This window comes from Ruditapes philippinarum, unplaced genomic scaffold (genome assembly GCF_026571515.1).
Source record: "Ruditapes philippinarum isolate M1 unplaced genomic scaffold, ASM2657151v2 ctg13266_1_1_1_1, whole genome shotgun sequence".
Lineage (NCBI taxonomy): Eukaryota > Metazoa > Mollusca > Bivalvia > Venerida > Veneridae > Ruditapes > Ruditapes philippinarum.
This window is the reverse complement of record NW_026864325.1, coordinates 10,848-23,853: the sequence shown is the minus strand read 5'-3', so window position 1 is coordinate 23,853 and position 13,006 is coordinate 10,848. Positions and strand designations below refer to the sequence as shown.

Sequence of the window (13,006 nt, the reverse complement as noted above, 5' to 3'; positions counted from 1 at the left end):
AGACGTAAATAAAAAATCGGGATTGTCACACTTGGCACTGATATGTTGAACAATGACAAAAGCATCATAAACTTCTGATATGTTCGAAACCACATACGCACAAGAAGAGCTATGTTTCTTGAAAGAAGTTTAAGAGCTAGGCTTGTATGATGAAATACGAATACTTTCTAACAGATCTAAAAAAAAAAAGGTCTCAGCAGTTCCCCCGGTCACTTGAAAGAGATAAAAGAAAACACATTTCTGCCACTTAAAATGTCTTTAACGATTCCAAAAAAATATATAACTTATATTTAGTATCGGGTAAGGCGGTGCTCGAATGAGTTCTAAGATCATGCAAATAAGTCCAAAGTAATTGGTGATGTCGGGGGAGTCTTAGCCAAAGCCGGTAAAATGTTACTCATTGCTTTGATTGGTTCATTGTCCATTGTGACATAAGACACATGTATGCCTGGAATTTTTAGTATTCATTTTGATGTGACATAAAAAATTGTGTTAAAATAAGTTTAGCCATACTTCATAAACTACTATTATCTTATTGCACAATTTATTATTCATATAAAGGGAAATTTCCCTCACGGAGTTCACATGGGCAATGTAACACTAATGTTTGTCGACATGTAAAATGGAAGGTGAAAAAAAGACACAACAAAACATTAGATCTGTAACTTTCACAATATAATTCATATTCTGCTTCTCTTATCGGTTTACCCTTTTGCTTTTTGTTATCTCGTTACATACAAATATGCGCATTAAACGTCTATTAATATCATGCGTTTTAGTTTCGGTCATCCTGTACAGGAGCTGCATTAGATGCTATTGCCCACCATCTTCAGAATGCCGGGATCGACACGAGAGAACAATAGGCCAGTCAAGTAGTAGGTCAGTCACATCAGGATCAGCTGATCTAAGGAAAAACATTGCTAATGGACTTTCATCATCACAAGAAGAAGACCTTACTCCCCCCACGTACACAGAAACAGAGAAGAAAAACGAGGCCGCTTGCTGACATTATTTGGGAAAATCAATTATTTTTCAACGAATTTATTAAAAACAAAGTTCCAATATTGCTTCACCAGCTTGATGATGAGAAATCTTCTGATGAATCAAATTAGATATTCAGAAAACACATATCAACGGCTTTTTGTAATAGAAATAAATGCAAATATTATATTTGGCTTGGCCTTCTGTTTTCTTTAAAAAAAGAAATCATTTTGAAACGCCCCCTTAAAAAGTTAGCCGTCTCCGTCTTCGTCTATCGGTATCGGCTCAAGCTAAAAATCTCTATTAAGGGGGTGGTCTTAATTCAGGGGTGGTCATTAGTGCGGATTCTACTTTACATTGAATGTAATCAATTATCAATCAATTACTCTCTTATAATAATTGTAATTCAATTGATTACAGAGGCAAGTCTGAGTAATCAATAATAATCAATTACAATAAAATCTGAAAGTAATTGTAATTAAATCAATTACTGATCAATGTAATCATCCCCAGGTCTGTAATATATATATATATATATATATATATATATATATATATATATATATATATATATATATATATATATATATATGTATATACATATACATACATACATATATATATATATATATATATATATATATATATATACATAATATGTATATATATATGTATATATATATATCTATATATATATATATATACATTTATATATATATATATATATATATATATATATATATATATATATATATATATATATATATATATATATATATATATATATATATATTAAATATATATGTGTATATATATAATATGTATATATCTAAAAAAAAAAAAGTCAAGATAATGAATGAACCCCGGGGCGGGGCCAATTTTGACCCCAGGGCTTTTATTTGAACAAACTTGGTAGACACCCATGAGAACATGTTTCATGCTAAATATCTTAGCTCTAGCTCTTTGAGTTCTTTAAAAGAAGATTTTTTAAGTTTTTACTATATGCACATAGGGAAAATCAATGACCCCTGGGGGCGGGGCCAATTTTGAACCTAGGGCTTTTATTTGAACAAACTTTGTAGACACTCATTAGAAGATGTTTCATGCTAAATATCTTAGCTCTAGCTCTTTGGGTTCTTTAAAAGAAGATTTTTTAAGTTTTAACTATATGCATATAGGGAAAATCAAAGACACCCTGGGGCGGGGCCAATTTTGACCCTAGGGCTTTTATTTGAACAAACTTGGTAGACACTCACTAGAAGATGTTTCATGCTTTATATCTAAACACTAGCTATCTGGTTTTTTTTAAAGAAGATTTTTAAGTTTTTGCTATACACAGTCATATAAGGAAAATCAATGACCCCCGGGGCGGGGCCAATTTTGACCCTAAGGTTTTGATTTGAACAAACTTTGTAGACACTCACTAGAAGATGTTTCATGCTTAATAGCTAAACTCCAGCTATTTGGTTTTTTTTAAAGAAGATTTTTTAAGTTTTTGCTATACACATATAAGGAAAATCAATGACCCCCGGGGCGGAGCCAATTTTGACCCCAGGGCTTTTATTTGAACAAACTTGGTAGACACCCATTAGAACATGTTTCATGCTAAATATCTTAGCTCTAGCTCTTTGAGTTCTTTAAAAGAAGATTTTTTAAGTTTTTACTATATGCATATAGGGAAAATCAATGACCCCCTGGGGCGGGGCCAATTTTGACCCTAGGGCTTTGATTTGAACAAACTTGGTAGGCACTCATTAGAAGATGTTTCATGCCAAATATCTAAGCTCTAGCTCGTACGGTTTTTTAGAAGAAGATTTTTTTAGTTTTTCTTATTGGTTGCCATGGCAACCAGAGTTTTTAATGGAATTTAAATTTTTGAACAACTTTGAAAGGGGTCCACCTAAGGATCATTTCTGTAAAGTTTGGTTGCAATTGGCCATGTAGTTTAGGAGGAGATGTTGTTTGAAAAGTTTGACGCCATTTTTTGAAGGACGCACGACGCACGACGCACGACGGACGCAGAGTGATGACAAAAGCTCACCTTTGAGCACTTCGTGCTCAGGTGAGCTAAAAAACGTAACAGACATGAATGAAGTGACTTGATTATTAGATTTACTCTTAATAGTTTGAATAAGAAAATAGATTGAATGCATTAAATGTAGTTTTATGGCTTTGTCTGTCTTAAGTTACCTTAAAATTCCTTATTCATAAAATACTTAAAAAACAGTTTATTACTCTATAATGTTAATGAGTTGGTTTACACTCAAGTGGTACGCTAATAGAACCTATCCTTCGACATATAGCGACGTGACAAATTGTACAATGATGCAATATGAGGTGTAAGTGTATGTTTTTGTATGTTTATAAGAATTTGTTTGTTTTAAATTAATTTCGAAATTTCTCATCCATAAAAGAGTATACTAGAGTCTGTTATGTTAATAAGTTGCTTAACATTCAAGTGTGACATAACGGGCACCTTTCTACATGAAATGGTGACGTGGCTAAATTGTTAATAAGTCGGATAAGTAATCGAAGTTTTGCTGGCAGCACTGCGAAAAATATACTGATATACGGGAATATACGGTCCCGTATTTTTGACATGTACGGGCGTGTACGGGATGTATTCGTCGAATATACGGACCAAGTATACGAGTCCGTATAGGGAACACCGGGTATACGGGAAGTCCGTATATGCATCAGGCATATACGGAATTCCGTATTTGCCCCATATACATGTACGTATATTTGTTCGTACTTTTGAAGTATACGGAGAATAAAATCCCGTATACGGACTATATTAAGGTTGCTATCCCTAGTATACTATAAATATACCAAGGATATACGGGCCCGTATTTTCTACATATACAGAGGATATACGGACTCGTATTTTCTAAGTATACAGAGGATATACGGAATCGTATATTCTACATATACAGAGGATATACGGGCTCGTATTTTCCACATATACAGATTATATACGGAATCGTATTTTCTACATATACAGAAGATATACGGAATGGTATTTTCTACATATACAGGGGATATACGGAATCGTATTTTCAATATATACAGGGGATATACGGAATTGGATTTTTTAGTTGTCCACAGGGAATACAGAACTGTATTTTCTTGATAAAAGAAGATACAGATAATATCAAAAGCATGCATTTACATATAAGTGACACGTATACATGACCAAAATGCAGACTTGTACAATAGAACATGTTTTATTACACATTTTGAATGGGAACTGTAAAGTCATATGCTTAAGAACGTTATCTTCACAATTGGAGTATTTCAAATAATAAAGTAAAAACCAAATCGAGTCACTCTTAAATATTTATTACTTCATAAACATATATTCAATATGTATACATATATTAAACAAAATAAACATGTCTTCGCTACAACAGTCATATATTGTTGCAAGCCTTATTCCAGAGGGACAAATTAATGTAGCGTTGCAACGGAACGGCGATATAACGGTATGATGCGATACAGAGTCATGAAATACGTATCACAGTGGAGAAAATCCGCACTGCGATATTTTCTTTAGAGATCGAGTTATACATGTACATGTTTCGATATTTTCAAGCCGTAACCTTTATGAATTGCATGTTGTTTAAATGTAGAACAAACTATACCAACTTGAAGTTTGATTCTATTTATCTTAACAATGATTTTTATGAGCCACTTGTATTACACCCATAAAATATTTTAAAGATATTCATATCATTTGTTCGTGTTAACATTCACATATTATTTTAGGAAAATGAGTCCATATCACAAATTGATTATTACAGAAAGTTTTAATAATAATCATTAAAACTAAAAATCCGTATTCACAGAAATTCGTCATTCAAACACAGTTCTTAAAAGCACTTAAATATATCAATCATCTATAGGAATGTTACGTAGACCAGTGTGACGGTGTCTATTTCGTGACGTAGGAAATGTTATCTCCAGATATTACAATCTTCTTCGGCATGTGTGTATCTGAAAAAGAGAGTTCAAAATCCTGTTTAAATAGTGTCGTGAAATAGTTATCACAACTTTGATAAGACTATATACAAGCATTTTTTAAGCGTATACATATATACATTTTTTTTTCTAACGCAAATTTCAAAATTATTTTATATTATTAGAATAAATATGTCATTTATAAGCAACCATTTACACAGGATTTAAATGAAATGATTAATCTATGACGGGTGATAAGTTATATGTTTTTGTTAAAAAACCTTTACGAATATATATTTATTTCACACCTGTAATATAAATGATAATGGTATCTTTGTTCTATGTAAAGAGTGTTTTATTGATTAAAAATATATTAATACACAATAACATTGTATTGGGGGAAAAAGTGCTGACATTATCTTTTTGATCGTTTTACGATGTATATTAGCATCGTTAGTATGAGTCAATTCGTTTGAAAAAAGGCTTAAAAAGTACAGATATTTGTTACTTAGATGTAGATCCGTGTTTGCACAATGATATCCAGTTAAGTAAAAGGCGGAATACTCAGCTATACTTCTCATGTATATAAAAAATGTTAATTTTAACAAATTTGGATTATTGTTTGTTTCAATTTCAATTGTTTCAAAAGCTATCTCAGCAACGAATGAATACCTTCAATAAACAATAGTGTAGATTAATATTTTTTTTATTGTTAAGACTGTTTAACTAGGTAAGTTGACAATAGAATCTCTTACAGTGTGCCATCTCTAAAATATCCTCCCTTGCCTATAGCATTAATCTGATAGTATGAAATCAAATTCAGATAATAAAATATACGTATCATATGTGACAATTGCATAAAAGAACATAGGAAATATTTTAGATAATACATGCGAATGCGACTATTACGTGCGCACGTGAAACATTTACGTATCAACACAATATGTTTCACGTGCGAACAAGTACTGTGCGTTTAGTATGATAATTAAGTGACGAGGTGGTCAAGTCCACTATCCAGGTGTAAAACAGCTATCATATTGTGTTTATTATCTTCAAACAGGCTAGCTATATAAATTTAATTATCAACAAATTAACCAATGTAATGCAGTAGGTAAGATTGTGGTAAATATCAATACAAGACAGCTAGGCTCGGATTGCACTTTTTTCCCAAAAATATTGCTTTATAATTATCAATTGCAATCAGGTAATGAAAGTTTTGTATCATTTATTGTAAAGATTATAAATGCTGTGATATTTTCTATTAACTTCTCATTGTGTTTTAAATGTAGCTATATTTAGTAAGTTGGTGCAAACTTATACGGAATGCATGATACTGTACACAGACTGTTTCAACTATAGTTAAGTTTGCACGAAATACTATTGCACTGCAAAAGTACTATGACTACTACATACTACACACTATACAGGATAAAAATCACTATCATCCGTGCATGTATATCTAAATTATTAAATATCATAACAAAACTGCCTTTCTATCCCAATTCATTTTTCTAATGTAAAATTAAAAAAAAAATATATGGAAAGAAAAACGCAAAAAAGTAAAGACAATTTGTGAGGCTCGAACTTGTGATAAAATTTAATGTGTATGACATTCTAACTTTTCCATCAAGACATTTTAAATTCTGTTTCTTATCTGACATTATATTCGCTTTGAAAACCCTGTTTTACCTATTAAGACAAATGTTGTTAACTTTAGTGTACATGTACAAAAGAAAATGTAAAGTCACTCACACATTATTAAAGCGGCGTACTTATCGCTTTACGCACGTAGTAACTAAAATAATTACTATCATTAACATATATAAAAGTGATTAAACTGTAAAGAAATACATATTTTTAATACAGTAATATGTTTAAGAAAAGAAAACTAATTTAATAAAATAAAGTCGCATGCACAGTGCATCTACATCAATCCATTGTGTGTGTTCGAGTTAATTCTTATATTTTATATATTTGATTTTTGCATATTAAAAGCAAGTATGGTTTAGCATTTTCAAATGCGCGGCAAAATGCTTATATCATATATGCCTTAATTGACATCATTTTATGGAGTGTTACATCATTCCGCCTAAGAATTGATTCTAACAAGATATAAAAGAGAACCAATGTAATTATAACTAAGCACATTTATTCTTGTCAAAATAAATGCGTGTAATTAAAGAAATTTGATTTTTCCTTGAGAAAGAATAAAACACATGATGTTAGTACAGAGTGGAATATATGAGTCTGGGTAACTCTACTTTACAGACAGTACGTCCGTGTAAATGTCTTATTTTATTCACAAAAAAACAACAATGTATATACGTGAACTTACATCTATATAACTTGCTACCATACTTTGCTTCATCTACAATTGTTGTAAAGAGGGCACAGCTGCATTTCTAGAAGTTTAACTGTCCTGAAAAAATCATAATATAACTTCAGCATAAAATGATAAAGAGCACATTGAAAATATTTCATAAGTGATCACATGTGCGAAAGTGTTAATACTGTAGGAACGTGTTCAGTTTTATGTGCATATGTAGTATGTATTTTGTGTATTCGTGCGTGCGTGCGTGTGTTACCATATTGCTTTATGTGAAATATAAGTCAAAATATGGAATGTCAAAAAATGTGTGATGTACAAAGGCTCAATACAGTTTTTCAAGCGTTTAAATTTATGAATAAGGAAATATTAAATAACTGTTTCCTCAAACAGGCGCGTGTTTGTGACTGGCCCATGCGATATCACCTTATGCGTAATGTTTATCTTAAAAACTAAACAAAGAGTTTTAATTATAATAAGAAAAAAATATTTAAATTTTCATTTGTCCAATAAAAACTCCATTGTAAATGTCGAAAACTCAGTTCATGTATATACAATTTAAAATCTGGGTAATCCTGAATAACGTAGATAAATAACCAAAAATATCGAATGAAAACCAAGAGTTGCCTGTCCTGAATTGCGAGTAAACTCGATCTTGCTAATTACTATTAATGCTAAAACAATACAAACAAAACCGTTTTAAAACTTCTGGTTCGTTGCGATATTTTATATTCACGAGTTTTAAAATTCTTACACCGACCACAGGCTCCTGATCTAAGCTTCGTATCAATGTAAAAATAAACGTATGAGCCGCGTCACGACAAAACCAACATAATGGGTTTGCGACCAGCATGGCCAGACCAGCCTGCGCATCCGCGTAGTCTGATCAGGATCCATGCTGTTCGCTTACAAACTCTATAACAAGTAGAGAAACCGTTAGCGAACAGCGTGGATCCTGATCAGACTGCGCAGAAGCGCAGGCTGGTCTGGATCCATGCAGGTCGCAAACCCATTATGTTGGTTTTGGCGTGACGCGGCTCATATATTTTGTCACCAAGGGTAAGTGAATTAACAGTTCACCGTTTAACTAAACACCTGTCGGCCATATTACATGCAATCATACACATTCTTTTTATTAATGTAAATAAAACATTCTGACAATTATTTTCATTTTATTTATTCGTCTAAATGTATAATGATTTAAATAAAAAAAGAAATGTTTGTTTCCTATTTTTGTTTAAGATTTGTATTCATTTAAGAATAGGTTAATATAAATAAGAAATATAACAACATGTGTACAGAAACTTAAAAAAAGTAAATTATTGAAAAGAGCGGAGTTTTTAAATTGACTTATGTTTGCATCAATTAATGGGGATTTGTATAAAAATAAAAACTGCGAACATAAAACAAGTATTCTGCTCGTTAAATTATCAAGACTGAGAAACAATTTTATCTTAAAATTTATAAACCTATTTTTAGAAGTACTAACCAATTTTCTTTTAAAATATGTAAATCTGTTAAAACTGATAATTTTTGTTATTATATTGAATAGATAAAACATAACCTATTTTTCGGCTATCAATTTCATAAATTACTATTAAAATAAATAGAATTTGAGTGTCTCTTTTCGATATGATCTTTCTTGCACATAATAAATAATTTGATTCGCACCCCTGCTGTTAAGTGATAATTGAGATCGCTCAAGATTATAAAGTCCAATTAGTTAACCAATCAAGCATACATAGGTCGTGTCACACACACTGATTAATCCCTTTGTACTACCATGTCCAGGGGCTGTAATACCTTGACATCTTCGGTGTTTAAATGTCGTTATTTTTAACTTGGTGTCTTTTTTACCCTGAAGGGAAGTTATGATTAACGCATTTAACAAATGCCCTTTTCATTTTTTTGTTTTTGCATTTTTCATACAAATTATTAATTGAACAAGATACAGTTTAGAAATCAAAATCAAACTCGTAACCTCCCAGTCTAAATTTAGGGATATATCCCTGCTTTAGTAATCTAATCCGGCGGCCATATTGGATAGCGAAACAGATTAAACAGTGTTAAAGTTTTCTAAAAACAAATCAGTTTAACCCTGAAATAAGCTGTTGTTCACAAAATGCAACTATTCTATTGATCGCATATTGATATTGCAACGATAAAAAAATAACTTTTAACCTACCTTGTTTTGCAAAATTCTGCATTTTATTTACTATCCATTTCCAATCCCGTTTTTTCTTTTTTCATTTCGCCCGCGCTTTTTCTGATTGGTTGATAGGATTCACGTGATACCAAACCAACGCCTTAAACTCATTGGCTGTTTTGAAAACGCGTGATATGCCTAGATACCTTTTGTAGCATTAATAATGCCACTGATTTATATTAAGGTAGGTGATAATGTGGAAGAAAGCAGCATACTAAGACCTTTATTCGATCAAAAAAATGCAATATTACATGTATTAAATTGGAAATATCATGTATCCATAAACGATAACTTTGCATACATGTAAAACATAACTATTGATACTTTTTCATAGGCAAAACTTTTTTTTTAATAATTATAATAATATAATAATAATAATATAATAATAATAATAATAATAATAATAATAATAATAATAATAATAATAATAATAATAATAATAATAATAATAATAATAATTATGATGATGATGAGGATGATGATAATAGTGATAATAATAATATAATGATGATAATGATGATAATGATGATGATAATAATAATAATAATAATAATAATAATAATAATAATAATAATAATAATAATAATAATAATAATAATAATAATAATAATAATAATAATAATAATAAAAGACGTTTTAGAATCCCTAAGAAATATTTATAAATTACACAAATTTTTGTGACAACAACAATAAGCGGGTAAAACAAAAGACCCACGTTGAATTTACACATAGGACAAAAGTCCCCCCCCCCCCCAGTCCATCAAACAAAAACCTCCCTAAGGTGTATAGACCAGACTGATTACTGGCCAGTGTTCGGGAACTTGGGTTATACTTCAAATAAATCTAGACAAGTATGCGCCTTTCACTTTTATTTTCTTGATAAGCTTTGAAAAGCGATTCTCTGAAAATATTCATTTACATTTGTACTGCACAATATATAATAAAGAAAACATAAAAACAATCATATCATCAATGAATTATATAAGTACGAATTACACAATAAATCAAATTAGACCTTTGGTACCTTTAAATTTAAATCTAAATGTAAATTATCTTTTATACCAATTGCATTTATTTGTTAAAATACATCAAGTTCCAGATTTAAACTGACGTGATTCTCAATAACAATTGTTTGATGGACTGGGGGGGGGGGCTTTTGTCCTACGTGTAAATTTCATGGGGGGGGGGCTTTTGTCCACCTTGTCATTTTTAGATGGGAGGGGGGCTTTTGTCCGTATCCCAATTAAAATAAATAAATTACTTACTTACTTACTTATACACATAAATGAAGTATAAAGATCTTTTCACATTATCTACGGATTTCATAATTAAAATAAAACTTTATTAGTATAAAAATATTTGGAGTATCGGTAAAAATTGGAAAGTCCAATTTAAAAAGTGATTTTACTATCAATATATAATTTAGTATGTTCTTAACTTGAGTTTTTAAATCAAACTACGACAATTTTTATTTTTTTAAACAGAAATTTACTTTTACAAAAACTGTTTCCAAGATACATAATTTTATTTTAACCAGGTCACAAATGTTAATTTAAATAGTACGGCCATGTTCCCCTGCCCTGAACAATGTTCAAGTCACCGAATTATGCAGAAACACGGCTGATAGGAGACGAGGAAACTTGGGAGATGATGATGATATTTTTCAAGAAATGCTATTTCGAATAATTTGACATCATCTATCAACAATACATGTACATACACCCCAGTGACATCCATCTGATTCTAGCTTGTGAACTTAGATATAATTGGACCTGGCGGCAGGGTACTTCAAAGTTTACTTTAAGATAAATCTTAATTGTGTCTTGTTTAAATGACGAATTCCGCCAAATTAAAGGATAACAACAACACGACGCTGCAAAAGCATTGGAAAGAATACAGCAGCTATGTCTGTTTCATTTTAATATGTCGGGATAGAGTCTTTATAATATTTAGAACAAAATCACATAGGATTACAATTTAATTCCCTTATTTCGTACATGAATTATATTAGAAATTGACATTAAAAAAATACCGTTAGGACATTCAACACCAATTGCGCTAACTTACCTAATCGGAGAAAACCGACACTCGATATACCCTGCTGCGTTTATGATCAATATCCGGATCAATATCCGGCTTAATCAGTATTGTCTTCGATTCTGGCAATACAGCACGTGGCTATTACACAATATTATGTCATAAATGAGACCGCGCGAAAAGAAATCAAAATTGGGGAATTCGGAACTTTATAAGATTTCTATTCAAAACTTGTGTACAGAAACGCAAATCTTTGTTTCCTGAAATAAAAGATTAAATAAATAAATAAATAAATAAATAAATAAATAAATAAATAAATAAATAAATAAATAAATAAATAAATAAATAAATAAATATATGAATAAATGAGTAATATATGAATGAATGAATGAATGAATGAATAAATAAATAAATAAATAAATAAATAAATAAATAAATAAATAAATAAATAAATAAATAAATAAATAAATAAATGAATGAATGAATGAATGAATGAATGAATGAATGAATGAATAATAGAATGAATGAATGAATGATTGGTTGATTGATTCAATGAATGAATGAATGAATGAATGAATGAATGAATGAATGAATGAATGAATGAATGAATGAATGAATGAATGAATGAATGAATGAATGAATGAATGAATGAATGAATGAGATATCATTGTTTTTTTTACATATGCAAGTACATGTATTATATTACATGTATATATAGCCTATTTTTATAGGACATATATCAACGTAAAATTTAATTGCTGTGTGGACAATCCCGATTTCATCTTCGTGATTTCACAATTATTTTAACTTTCACTTCACAGATCCACGATTTTATTATAATTAATTCATGTTTTGAACATCACAATTTCAACTTTATCATTTTCTCATGTTTGGCTTATCATTATAAAATATTATAATGATAATGAAAAGGAAATTACAAAATAACATGATTCACCATAGATGCAAAATGCAAAGCAGTACTATCTAATCGTGAATCGCAATTGTAAAGTATTCGCTATTTATCTGCGGGTGTATGCTAAAAAGCAAACCAAGCGGTATTGAGCTAGAATACCGCGTCTTCATGTTACAGGTGGATGTCTTACACGTTCTGTGCACTGACGATATTATTTGTAAGCAATTGACGCGTTAATAACTCCAGGAAATTTTGCATTGTGTTAATTGTCAAATTGTCAAATGTCTGACAAATATATGATCAGACTATTTCTTTACTCTTACAGGAAATAGGCTATTCAGAAGTAAATTTTCATTCGCTATTTCTATATACAGAATCCGTATTTGCACGAATACGGAATTTCGTATTTTAGTAATATACGGACTTGTTATAAAATTCCGTATATTAGTAAAATACGGACTTCGTACATCAAAGTTCCCGTATATTACGAGTGTACGGAGTTCGTATATGAGTCATATACGGACTGATATAATATACGGTCCCGTACATCTCCGTATTTCAAGTTTCCCGTATTCTTACACGT

General features: G+C 30.5%; 1 long non-coding RNA gene across 1 annotated transcript; it reads right to left on the bottom strand.

Moving 5' to 3' along the window:
* Nucleotides 1–4,302: 4,302 nt before the first annotated feature.
* On the bottom strand, nt 4,303–7,600 carry LOC132725216 (uncharacterized). The gene is made up of 2 exons (XR_009625024.1): nt 7,277–7,600; nt 4,303–4,977 (listed from the first exon to the last, which is right to left on the bottom strand). It is a non-coding gene; the product is annotated as an uncharacterized LOC132725216 (long non-coding RNA).
* Nucleotides 7,601–13,006: the final 5,406 nt, after the last annotated feature.